We start from the raw sequence: 14,082 nt of genomic DNA, 5'->3' as shown, positions 1-14,082 counted from the left end.
TTCCAGGGTCTCGTTACCTCGGGTGTCGTGTGTGTCCTGCCTTAGCGAACCTGTCCCTTTTTATCCCCCTGCTGGAGTATCGCCTGTCCATCACCTCAAACAGTTCAGGGTTCAAAGGGGGAGCCGCTCTTGACAGTTCTCCTTCCCCTTCATTACACATCTCCAAATGCTGCTCCATTGTTTTCCTCATCTCTCTCTCTCTCCTGAAGACAGGTGGCAGACCAGCTGCTGATCACACAGGACAACTAATATCTTATCTATGTGTATTCTTGTCACAGATGAAAGAAGGCAGAGGTTAGTGATAAAAAGGTACTTTTCTGATTATAAATCTGTGACCAATGACTTACAGCAAGGATCAGGGCTAGGATCCTTGTTGTTGTGAATTTAAGTGTGAATGTTAATGGCATAATTAGTGAGTTTGTGGATAACCAGAAAATCTTTGGGGTTTTGAATAGAGAGGACTTTTGTCTCAGGGTACTGCAGGATATAGGTTAGATGGGAAGTTGAGAACAGAGTTTGTTTGGCGACGCATACTGGGAATTCAAACAGATATTGGACACAACAGTAGGGCATTAAGGCATGTTGATGGATAGAGGGATCTTGGGGTTGAAATCTATAGTTCCCCGAAAACAGAAACACAGGTAGATAAGGTGATGAAGAAGGCTTCAGAACAGAATTTAAATTCAGCACATTACTTTGCAACTCTACAAAGCACTGACTCAGATCATGTCATACAGTTCTGGTCACCATACTATAGAAAGGATATAGTTGTGCAATAGAGTGTGCATAAAAATAACTAGGGTATTGTCTGGAGAGGAGGACTTTAGGTTCTTGAAGAGATTGAGTTAATTTTCCCTCGAGACAAGGAGGCTAAGGTATATAACACAGATAGGTGAGATAATCAGAGTTTTCTCCCACCCCAGAGGGAACCAATGGTAGAAAAAGAGGAGAGCATTAGACTTATATCAAAGGAAGGAAGCTTAATAGGGATTTAGGGGAAGTTGTTGATGTCTCAATTTAACTCCCAGAAGAGTTGCTGGAGTCAAACATAAATAATTATGTATCATAGAAAGACATTTAGACAGGACTAAAATAGGCAGATCTGCTGTGGCAAGTGAGGTTAATGTTGATAGACAAGAGGCTGGCATTGACATGATGGGTTGAAGAACCTGTTGCTGCTGTGCAATGATTCCAGATCTCTAAAAGTGATAGTATTTTTCTACTGTTCCAAGTTGAGTTCAGAGATGAATTACCATTGACTATTCCTTTATAGGTTCATGCTTATATATTCCTTTTGAAGAGACATTTTCAACTCCTTGCAAAATAGCTTTCCACCACATCCCCAAACACCCTTCCTCTTTAAATGAATCTACTTCACATCAATTTCCTAAAGGAAGCAAGCAGGTCAGACTCAAACTGAAATTGAATGAAGTGGGAAATGGCCAGTCATTGCCCTTGTACTTCATTGTACTGGGAAATACAGCAACACCATGAAAAATACAAACCTTGAAAAAAATCACCTTGAAAATTGATTATCCAGATACTGCAATTCTCAGGGAGAAACCAACCTTGAGCAACTAGCATTTTACTATTAGCTGATGATAATTGTGGTTCATTAAACATTAGTGGTCATATAGCAATATTATTTCACACACATAATTATTGTTCTGATCCAAGAAATCTTTTTAAATTACTATCCATTAAAACTTAGTTACCATGACCTTAAGGAAAATAAAGAATATCATAAGTGAAGCTATTAATCTAAGAGTTTTTGTTAATCATGTTTATTCAAAAAGTTCACTGAAGAGTAATAGAAAGGATTTGAAGAAATGTTATGCATCTCTGCTGATCATGTTACTGAGTACTCTGCAGGACAATGGTTATGCTTACACCTTATTATGTCTCTGGCTTTCTTTCAATTAAGATCTTCCTTCCCTCCTTCACTTTCTTTCCAATTTCTCTTCCACCCCCCCCGCCACCCCCCAGTGTGTGGTGTTTTTCATGTTCCTCTTCTCTGATCGTAAGTAAGTGTTCTGAAGTTTCTTTTGGCTGTTACGTACCCCGTAACTGGGTTGCCAAACCAGCAGAAATGGATCACTCAGTTGGAGTGTGGACTACTAGAACTAAGAAAGTTTTATTAAAGAAACAAGCAACACAGTAGTCTAATCAAAAGGATAATAAAGGCAACAGTTCAGCAATGATAAATACACATGTACACAGAATTAAGATAACAGGATCAATCAAGCTCTATCGTCGTCTAGGGGTAAATGACCAGTTTCAAAGTGACACAAAGTTCAGTTCAATTGAATTCAGTTCAGTTCGCAGTAATCACTGCCGTGGGAGATGGACAGCGGGGGTGGAGGAGAGAGAGAGCAAAATGAATGAATATTCAAACGGCTTCCACAAAGACCTTCGATATTCTTCGCAGTTAGCTTTCGGGCAAGCCCTTTGTGATGTCTTCTGAGGTCACCGACCGTGACCCCTCTGTTTCCAGATACGATCGTTTCTCTGCGGTGAACCTGGCACCCAGGCAAGGGCGGACACACACCAGGTTCCCGCTGATCGTGCCTTTCCACCCTGAGCGTCTAAGGCTTGAACCGCGACCAGCCTTCCAAAACTTCCCACCGACTTGTGGGAGACGCACCGCTTCCAGGCTCTCGTTACCTCGGGGTGTCATGTGTCTTGCCTTAGCGAACCTGTCCCTTTTTATCCCCCTGTTGGGGTATCGCCTGTCCATCACTTCAAACAGTTCAGGGTTCAAAGGGGGAGCCGATCTTGACAGTTCTCCTTCCGTTAAACTCTCCCGTCCCTTCATTAACATCTCCAAATGCTGCTCCATTGTTTTCCTTATCTCTCTTTCTCCTGAAGACAGGTGGCAGACCAACTGCTGATCCCACTGGTGCCAGCACAGGCCAGCTAACATTTTAATCTATGTGTATTCTCGTCACATGACAAACAGAAAAAAAGCCCCAAGTTGAACCCTGGCTGGAGCTCCCCCAAGATTCACAGGAATAGTGCGACCTTGGTCATGCTCAGTAGGTGATTTACCAGAGCCTCACACAATGGTATATGTACAGTTTTGAGCAGCTGTTTGGGCTGAACATAAGCTGTTTCAAACAGAATTGGAATTCCACAAGGCTGCAAAAATGGTGAGCAAAGTGAAAGGTACCTAGAAGTGTTTCTATATTTGTATGCCTGGCTGAGCCTGTGTTTGCTGCTGTGTCATAGAGTTCAATGAGGGTAGATTGTGACAATGAAGTAAAATAGAATTTAATGTGTACTGTGAGAAGAATTTCCATATAATATGCAAGAACAGTCCATTAGTTCCAAATGATTTTCATTGTTATTAAGGTCCAAAAATCTTCCTGTCAGTATTGGTATCATTGTGTAAATTCTTTAGCTGTTTCTTCAGAATGAAATAGCCAGGGGAAAAAAAAACACTGTTGAATCATAAGCCTTACACTCTCAGCTGCCACTTTTACTCACCACCCCAAATTCACTTCCAATGATTTCAAAATGTACCAGTTGCATTGAAATTCATTTTCTGTTTCCACCCCTAATATAATTTATGATATATATAATATATAAATAATGAAATGGTATGATTTGTTAGTATCCTCTCTGTTCATCTTTTCATTGGCTTCATTTGATGCCATTCTGTGATTTTGCAGTTTCCCTTTTAATAAAATTAATACAATAACACCCTCAAACATCCTCTTACATCAAACATCCTCTTACATCAAGAAAACCATTGCTCAAACAAGCTCTGGAAAATCCCTCGGGCAGGATGGAAGACCCACTGAGATTTTCAAGTCAGCAGGTTCAGTTGCAGTCAGAACCTTCCACAGCATTCTCATGAGCATCTGGGAAGAAGACAGGCCTAAATATTTCAACGATGCCATGATCATCCTGCTCATCAAAAACAAGGGAAGCAAAGCTGCATCTTCCTCTTGTTCTTTGCTAGGAAGATTCTGGCCTACATAATTCTCAACCACCTAATCACCAATATATCAGAAGAGAATATCCTGAGACATAGCATAGTTTTGGCTTGAGTTATAGCACTATCAACACAGTTTCAGTCATTTGTCAGGTTTAGGAAAAGTGCATAGAACAAAATTTGAGCATATATGCATTTTGCATAGATCTAACCAAAGTGTTTGATGTGGTCAACAGAGAAGCACGGTGGATGATACTGTCAAAGCTGGGATGTCCTCACAGATCCATCAACTCATTCACCTCTTTTATGACTATATAACTGGCCTCATTCTGTCAAGCAGAGAAACTTCAGAGCTATTGAACTTTCCAAATGGTCTGAAACAAGGGTGTGTGTTGGCCCCTATGCTTTTTAACTTATTCTTCACATGCATGCTGAACCACACCATCTGAGACTTCAAACAAGGTGTATATCTGGAGTACAGAGCTGATGGATCACTCTTTGACTTGCGTCATCTGAGTACAAATTGAAGGTGATTGAGAAGCTCATCCTTGAACTGCTCTATGCTGATGACTGCACCCTGATGTCCCACATAGTGTCTGATCTCCAAGTCATTGTCAACAGCTTTGCAAAAGCCACTCATCTCTTTAACCTCACCATCAGCTTGTTAAAAGACAGAAGTCCTAATTTGCTCTGCTCCTGGTTCTGCTGTTGCCCCTCCATCCATCACCATCAAGGAAACAAAACTGAGTATAATAGATGAGTTCAGGTACCTCGCAGCGCCATCTCTCGTGGTGGCTTCCTAGACAAGGAAATCAGTGCCAGGGTTTGCAAAGTCAGCCACAGCCTTGGCCTCCTGTTTTCACTTGTGTTGAACCAGCACAGCTTTCATCTGTCCTCAAAGCTCAAGGTGTTCAATGCTGTCATCATTAGCAGGCTCTTTTATGGCTATGAAATACGGTTTGTTTACAGAAGACATCTCAGACAGCTAGAGGGCTTCCACATTCTCAGGCAGAGGTCAATCCTAGACACCCCTTGCCTGGATAAGGTCTCAAAATCCTCGACAGAGCCAAGTCTATACGCAGTGAGGCCTTGAGCCTGAAAGTCCAGCTTCAATGGTCAGGATGTGTTATATGAATGGAGCACTCCAGAATCCCCAAACTACTGTATGCTGTGTTATTTATGGGCAATGAGGAAACAAATATTGTGAGAAAGCTAACATCACATATGCTGGACTTACTCCACTGCATCTGCAACAGTGCACACAAGACCAGACTGGATAACCTGCCTCGGCAATATTCACCCACAACAACCTTAAGGAGAGGCGTCGTGCAGACCTGTTGGCTGCCTGAGAGCCGCAGCAACAATCACTCCAACTGACTCAGGGCAGGTCCTCTATCCTCATGGGCAAGTGAGCTTGCCACTCAAGACTTGGACTCCACTGCCACGCTCAAGTCCATAAGAGATGAACTGCACAAGACCCACCATCATCATTGGACAAGGTAAGTGACCATCACAATGGACAAGAATTAAGTTGCATCTTGTTTGTTCAAAATGGACTGTTGTCATAGTAACAGGTAGTGGTAGTTAGACTTACATAGCTGTGTACTATGAAGTACAGGTCTGTACTTTACAGATGCCATCAAGGAATTAGTTCACAAAATCATAAAAGTAATTACAGTTGCCTTGATCATCATGCTGCAAGTCTGAAGTCATACATCTCTTTGAATGTGTTCTCTTAATTAAGGTTGATTGCCACCTCAACATTTTTGCCTGGTATGTTTCAAATGGCCCAGGAAAAAAAAAAGTGATCTCAGTTGTGAGAGCTCCAACTGTTCCAAAAAACACAGCTTTATGTGAAGAGGGTTTCAGAGTCCCAGTTTTTTTGAATGGAAAAGCTGTTACTAAACTTTTGAAAATGAGCAACATAGTTCATTTTAAGCATCTTTATCTCACTAGGTCACCTTTAATTTGTAAGCATTAGCTTATCCAACACAAATCTCCCAAACAATAAAATACCACAAGTCTGTAATTTGGTGTTCAACTTTAATCACTTTCAAATGTCCAAGATCTTCACATGGAATGCATTGTTCTGACGTGTAATTAGTCATGATGCGAACCAGCAAAGCAACTTATTTCACAAAGAAACATCCTATTAACAGTAATAGCTAGAAAGGCCAATTCATTTGTCTTTTGATGATACTGTATGAGGAAGAAATGCAAACCAGTTGAAGACAAATCTATTCTGCTTCAAATTGTGCCATTGGATGATTAGCATATTTGTAGGATAGGTACAAACAAACTTGTCTCATTGAAAAGATACTTTCCTGAACTACACTGGCATGCCAAGCCTGGATTATGAACTCAGCCACCATATAAAGAATCTGAACTAAAAATTTTCCTGATTGAGAGAGAAAAAAATATTACTTACTTTCAACTGCAATTCAACAATTTCCGATAGCTTAGAAATATTTTTAAAAATCAGCCAAAAGTTGTGCAGAATGTTTTGGGCAAATCCAATTAGAGCATATTCCTAGTTGCTCTTATTCAAAATAATATGAGCAATAGTTTCTTTATTGAACAGAATCAATTAAATTGAGAACTCTTTTTCATTAATACTGTTGTGTATCCCATGTCTGATCTTGTTTTCCACCTCTAAAATTCATTCTAGGGGCTGAACAAATATTGAAAGATCTAAGTAATAAGCTTAACTCTGACAAACAGAGATGGATTTCTAGGCAGTTATGAAAAGAGAGAAGTGCAGTTAATCCTTAAAAACTTGGAAGTGATACTCTCTCAAGAACAATAAAAAGCTAAGTTCTTTCATTTAACCAGCCAAGACCATCTCAAATAACAAGCTTTGAAAGTTGCTCATTTTTTTCTTCAAATTACAAACATGAAAAAAAACCTGCTTACGTTTTGTGAACCAGTATCACTGGTTCATTCCTGGCCATGAACATTGAATCAATTATAACAAAACAAAATTTGTGCAACGGCTGTAAGATTTGTCTGTAGGATTGGTAAAATCAGAATTTTGGAGGAATTTGTTTCTCAGGAACCCTTTTAACCCCACAGATTTCTGTGATCACTAACAAACATGCAATCAACCTGCATATCCATCAATGTAAAAACACTGAACTCTTTGCCTGGTTCTGCTCCAATCACGACTTTGTTGGGTTGGGCAGAGCTAGACAGTTTGCTACCCAGGTGAAAGTAAGAATACCAGCATAGGAAAGTCAATTTAATTCTTCATTGAATGATGAATAATGGAAACTCCCTTCCCAATTGACGACTATCGTTATGTTCTCTGACCAGTAAGATATCCACATAGGAGTCACTTTTACAAGGAGATTCACATGATGCATTTTTAATATTAGTCAATTTAAAACTTTAAGGAAAAATGAAAGTTTGAGAGCAGGAATATTTTAATTAATTTTAGTGTATATCAATGCTCCTGTAAACATAATTTAAACAAATTCTCCACTCCTGCCTTCCTATATATGTGTAGATTTGATGCCACAATTCCGGTTCTGTGAGTTTGATCACATTTTGAAAGGGTTTAGTTGATTCAGACCTTTTGGGATTCCCTGATGTCATTGGAAGTGCTTGGTATGTGCCAGTCTTCGCTTCCCTTTATAAAGAATTAATTACTAATTCAAGATCTCCAAACAAAATATCATCTTGAGGTCTAAGTACATCAAGTCAATGCTGACTGCCCCTCAGCTGTCCCTCACTATCTGCCCAGCAACTCCATCCCAACACCACCTGGAAAAGTATGGATAAAGTTAAAGGTTAGGAGAGGTTACTGAAGTCTCAAGAATAATAATTTTTGAAAAAAAAATAAAGCTTAGAAAGGGATAGGATTTCAACTTCATGCAACATTGAGACAAGATTGGTGAATACAGGACTGAAGGTGTTATATTTGAATGCATTCTGTATATGAAATAAATAATCATATAGTGCAGTTAGCAAAAGGCAAGTATGATGTTGAAAGCATCATTAAGTCACAGTTGAAAGAAAATCAAGCTGGAAGCTTAAAATCAAAGGACACATATTGTAACTAATGGACAGATTGGTGGACAGGAGTAGGGTGAAAAAAAATTAAATTAATTCCATACAAGGAACTGACTTAGGAACGGAAGATGTAGGATCGTTGTAGGTAGAGTGTAAAACTCCAAGCTTCCAGCAGTTTTTTTTTAATGAAAGGACTGAATTAGTGCCTAACAACCTCTCATTTCAATAACACTTATACTTTCTGCAACATAGATTCAAAGTCTCAAAAGAGCTGAAGGTAGCTGACTAATAACAAGTGCATTTGTTCCCACCTTGAACGTGTAGACATTCTGTTGTAAAATCACTGGGTACTATGATATTATTCAAGCTGAAAGGTGGCACAGTGCATTCGATCAGCGGGCAATATGCCAAGGCAGTAGGAGTTGTAGCTTTGATTGTTCCCTGCTGTTCATTTTCCAAGCTTTGGCATACGATAGTTGAGGAGAAAGTCTTAGGAGATGGGAAACATTGCACTAGACAAGACACAGTTGGATGTCTTTTATTGACCACCTCAAAAGTAGCATCAATGGATGCTAAGCATCAATCAGATTACATGGTTGGCATATCCTCCACAACTGGCCGGAAGCTGGGAATTATTGAAGGACTAAGTAGGAAGAAAATGAAAGGGTTCACATCTTTTCAACAATTGCAACACAAATAAGCTTTGTTCCATTGTACAAAGGCATTCTGAATGCAGACTTAATTGCAGATCAAGCAAAAATTAAGCCGAATTTTATTACTCCTGAGAGTGCCAGAGAATATTTAGTTACAGACCTATAAACCACAACTAAAATAGCTGCTTATGAAAATTAAGTACAGGATGATCAGATGAAAGACTGGAGTGCATTCTGTTGCAAGTAAAATAGAATAGCGAGCTTCCTTGCACAAGTATTCTATCATTAGTACTTGGTGTAAAGAACAAAGTTTGAAGAAAAGACTAGCCATTATTGTTCTGAGTTAAATGTCGTTCTTTACCTTTTTCCCCTCTGATTTTGTTCCAAATGCACGCTTGGATGTGGGAGGGTGGAGGGATGGAGATTCAGTGGCAAAGCAGCCAATTCATGGAATAATAAGCCCTGTTAATAAAAGGACAAAAGGCTATTAGCACTTAATAGGTAATTGGTTACTTCAGAAATTTGAAAGTGTAATGGTCTACAAAAAGAAAAAGTTAGAAAGTTATTCCCTGGAATATCACAAGATTTGTTATATGTGCAATAGAAACTTGACTATTACAAGCTGGTTTTGAGCAACTGGGGGAGGTGTGTCAGGGCAGTGAGGATATGAGTAGTGGGGCTGTAAGAAATCAAACAGCTCTGTGCTTGCACTCACCTACACTGTGTGCAGAGTTGTAACCATGGCAACGCATACTGAGTTACTGTCCCTGAGCTTTCTGTGCCATTAGCACGGCACACAAAGCACTGTTATGCTGCACAGCTCGAACAATGCCACACTCAGACTAACTTGCACTTGCTGTCAGCTTTGACAATCATGACAGGGTTTTACAAGTAGCCTGCTCCCCACAGATAAAGAACAGAGCTGAATAATATGCTATGATTACAGACTAAACTTGCTTTAAACTTAAAACTGGAAGACAGACATTGTATATTTAAAATATGCATCTTCCCTTAATAGTGAATTCGTGGCTCACCACATGTCACTGATCTTTCTGTTCAAGGGAGATCCCATGCTGATCTTCGATCAATGTTGAAGTATATGATCTCAAAGGGTGCTAGCGCTAATTTAAGTGCCTGAGCCAAGGACAGAAAGGTGGGATTAAGGCTGACTAATTACCCAGTTAGCACTCATTATCAAAATGCAAGTCCATGTACAAAAGCAGCCATTTTAGAGCAGAAGTTGGAAGCCTCAGTTGTGAAATGAGTAGGTGACATGCACAAAGATAACTAATGCCATGTCTCCTTTCCCTTTTGTTGAGGTGACTTGTGCAATTCAACTGTGACTTTGCTGCTTCTGACCTACATGAATTCCTTCAGTAATGGAATAAATGTGATATTCAGCAACTTCTTATATAGTCAAAATGTGTTATTAAAAAAAAACATAACTTTATAGCTATCCTATAGTGAAGCAAATAGTCTGCCTGCGTTTGACCAGTTTCCCTCTCCCTCTCACTAGCTGCTGTTGGTGGAAAGTGCAGGAGTCCTGGGATTCAAGCTGCAAGGATTGACTGGAGAGGCTGTAGACTCGTTTTGAGGGACTTTCAGGTTCATGCTGCGTGTGTTCCTGATTCTGAGCTGTTTCATCGGGGCAATCAATGTGGTCTGGGGTACTTCAGCTAAGAGTACTTTTCCCCTGGGCCAGCAGTGGGCTAGCGGTGTGATGCTGAACCGTACCAAACTAAATACTACTGGACCCCTCCCTGCTTTGATGTTTGATGTTCTATGTGTTTGCCTCCTTGCTTTTTGCCATTAGCACAATTTGTCCTTTTATCATGTGTTGGGTGTTTGATGTTTTCCTTGACTGGGTTCCATGGTGCTGCTTTGTTTTGTGGCTGCCTATGGGAGAACTAATCTCAGAGCCGTATTCTGTATACATACTGAGAAGAGCGTTTCGTGGTTCTGGGCCTGTATTTATCAGAATTCAGAAGAGGGGTGAGGGGTAACCTACATTGAAACCAATCAAATGGTGAATGGCCTTGATTGAGTGGATGTGCAGAGGATGTTTCCTATGGTGGGAGAGTCTAAAATCAGAGGACACAGCCTCAGAATAGAGGGACGTCCTTTTAGAATGGAGACAAGGAGGAATTTCTTTAGCCAGAGAGTCATGAATCTGTGGAATTCTTTACCACAAGCAGCTATGAAAGCCAAGGTCTATTTAAGGTAGAGGTTGATAGATTCCTGATTGGTCAGGGCATGAAGGGATATGGGGAGAAGACAGGAAATTGGGGCTGAGAGGAAATTTGAATCAGCCATGATGAAACGGTGGAGCAGACTCAGGGGGCCAAATGGCCTAATTCTGCTCCTACATCTTATGGTTTTAGAATAAATGTACTTTGAATTAGCAGTTTAAGAGATCATGATGCAATTTCTTCTCTATAGGTAGAAGTGATCAATGCAAATATTCAGATTCCCAAAGGCAGTCTCATTCTTCAATATTCCAGAAATACATGGGAAAAAAATATATTTATTTAGAGTGGTAAAGAACAAGTGTATCATTAAAACAATTCTTTGGGAAAAGAATGCAGAATTTTCAAAGGGTTTGTTGTATGTTTAACTTCAACAAAACTAAATGTGACTACAACCTGATCATGCATTGATATTGTTGATTTGAAATAATTTTAATCAAATATCACTGCTGGTGTACTGTATCAAGGATGTATGCTCCATTTCATTGGAAGTAACAGCATTTGATCACCAGTGACTAAATTATCTGGAAATATACTGAGATAATCTCTTGTACTTGAAATAAACAACTGCTTAGAAGTAGTAATGAAAATTAATTGAGAGATAGCAGTATTTTGATACTAAATTTTTCATAGATTTTTAAAAATGCACTTTGCAAAATTAACAAACTAGTGCTTCCTTGTCTATAGGAAGCTAATGCTTTCCTTGTTTTAATATTTTTGAATTTTTCCTACTAGTTTCTCTTATGCCTTAAAATTCAATTGCATGATGTTACTTTATTGCTATGTTTTGCAACTAGTGATCATTTATCTAATATTTCTGGGACATTTCATAAGAAAGTAGAAGTATGAACAGAGAAGGCCATAGATCCAAAGTGCTTTCTGCTAAGGTTATAGCTGATCTCATTTGGGTTCAGTTCCGCTCTCCTGCCTTAACTTTCTCCTCCTAATTACTCCCAAATCAGTCTTAAATATTCAGCGACTCTACTGTCTTTTCTCCATAGTGCTGTGAATTCTGAAGATTCATAATCTTCTGAAGTTTCTCCTCATCTGCTTTAATATATGCTCCTTGCTCTGAGACTATGCCCTCAGTAGAAAAAAAAATGCATTTTCAATAGTTACCTAATCAATATTCTACATGCTTCAGTAAGACAACCCAAGTTTTGCGGCACTCCAAAAACTCAACTGGACTCTTCCTGACGAGAGTCGCCATTGAACATGATGTTTTTTCCCATGTAATGCTTCTTTTACTGGAAAATTAGAAGTGTCAGTTAAAAGATTGAATTTAATGTCAAATCACTTACGAAAAAAAAATCATAGTTTCTGTTCCGAAAGATTGGGAAAGGAAGTAGTATTTACTATTGTTTCCTATTTGCCTTTAAATAAATCCCTTGTAATGACCTCAATTTGAAGGAATGTGAAGTTAATTTTCAGCCTTGAGAAGGTATTAGCCGTAACCAACACTTACCAATTCAGTGAAGGGGATGGTGTGATGCAATGTCTAATCCTATCTGAGAAGACTGGCTCATATCTATGAAGTAGGAACTCCACCATCTAGTACACTTATCTGAATGACAAGTCAGGTGATGAGATGGGGTTATAGCACAGATCAGTAATTTATATGGCAACTTCTCCATTTCCGTACTTTCATCGGAAGTACTCTCTGCTTTCCACATAAATAGAGGTAAGTGTTTTATTACTTTGATTTTTTTTGTCATGGTAAATCACGTCTTTGCTTCATGAAAGTATTTCTGCCTTTTGACAAAGCAGAGTTGATTTAAGCTTTACTCTATTGCTTAAACTTATCTGCTTAAAGTGGATCATGTGCCACATCTGTGATTTGATCCAAAGTTAATGAAAAATGAAGTGTTAACAGAATTAAGGGTACGTTATGGCTCACAAATCTTGATTTTTGTGCCAAGTTCCAATATGAAATGTAATCCTTGGACATGAACAGTGGTGATCAGCAAAATACATTTGGAAAACACATTTGGAAGCCTCTTATGACGGGCCTATGAAGTCGGTCAATAAACAAACAGGGACAGAAATACACCACACCAATGTAGTTTCCTTTGGCAGAATTTAAAGGGAGCTTTCCAGACCAGTTTCCAGTCTGACATTGGGCAGCCAACTCAGTCTGCTTTTCTTTAGCTAACTTATCCTGCTCTTATTTAGGCTCATTTACTTGTCCCCCTATGGTAGGAAATACCATCACCCAACCCAAGATCACAACTTCTGCCCAACACCACCACACATAAATCAGCTGCCCAAACTAACCCAAGCCTCCAAACATCTGAGTGTCCAAGGATCCCACTCCTGACAGAACCCATCTATTAATTCTAACTGTTCACTCATAACTCATCTAATACTATCTAGAAATAATTTTTCTGAGGCTTGCCTCCTTCCAATGTGCAGGGAAATTTTCAGCTGCAATGCAGGCTAATTTTTCAGTGGTGCATCTGAGGCTGCACTGGACCATCAAATTTTGCTAAGGTTTGAAGCTCTATCTGCTCTCCTACGGAAGATCACATGACTGTTGTACATAAGATGGTTGCTGTGTTTGTATTATTCCTTAGAAGTACTTAATCCTCTATAAAACATTGTTGGCTATCTGGAGTTTAAAAACACTGTAGAACTTGAAAAATCTTATTTACTTTTATTGACTGGGAATATATGAAACTCTCCATATATACACTCCAACGAGAGCTCCAGAAATTATGTAGCAATTCAGATGATGTGATCTTTTATACATTCACAACTTTAGATGTACATAGTTGTGCAGTGGGACAGAACTGCATGTATCAGTTTAACAAAGCAGGCACATCCAAACAATCTGTTCAATCTTTTTTCCCCAGACAATATTATTCATGACCACTTTTGGAAAGATGTTTGCAACACAGCATTTAAAACACAAAGCTTTCAACATTCCTTGATAAGACAATATGCCAGTAAAATGTTCTGAAAACCATTTAATCACAATTGCAACTTGCAGAGTGTTGTGGAATGAGTTGAAATATGGTGTCTAAGCAACACAATTATATGATGGTACTAGCTGTGGAAATTCACCCACACATATCCTTCATCTCCAATCTGATTTGTGTTTTATTAATTTCATCTAAAGTAAATAATTCTTAAAATGTTCCATTTGCAGGCCCCTTTAATAAAATGCCATCTGTTAGTGTATTAAACATCAAGTTAACTAAGTTTGTGAACAAAAATTGATCAAAAAGCAGAGTCT

General features: G+C 39.1%; 1 protein-coding gene across 3 annotated transcripts in view; it reads right to left on the bottom strand.

Moving 5' to 3' along the window:
• tenm1 (teneurin transmembrane protein 1) overlaps nucleotides 1-14,082 on the bottom strand; it is a 2,340,669-nt gene that overhangs the window by 1,567,097 nt on the left and 759,490 nt on the right. For all 3 annotated transcript variants that reach the window (XM_063060938.1, XM_063060937.1, XM_063060940.1), the window contains exon 3: nucleotides 8,963-9,063. The gene's annotated coding sequence lies outside the window, so the exon portion shown is untranslated. The remainder of the gene's footprint in view (nucleotides 1-8,962; nucleotides 9,064-14,082) is intronic.

This window comes from Mobula hypostoma, chromosome 10, assembly GCF_963921235.1.
Source record: "Mobula hypostoma chromosome 10, sMobHyp1.1, whole genome shotgun sequence".
Taxonomy (NCBI): domain Eukaryota; kingdom Metazoa; phylum Chordata; class Chondrichthyes; order Myliobatiformes; family Myliobatidae; genus Mobula; species Mobula hypostoma.
Note: the sequence above shows the minus strand (reverse complement) of the source record. Positions and strands in the feature narration are given on the sequence as shown.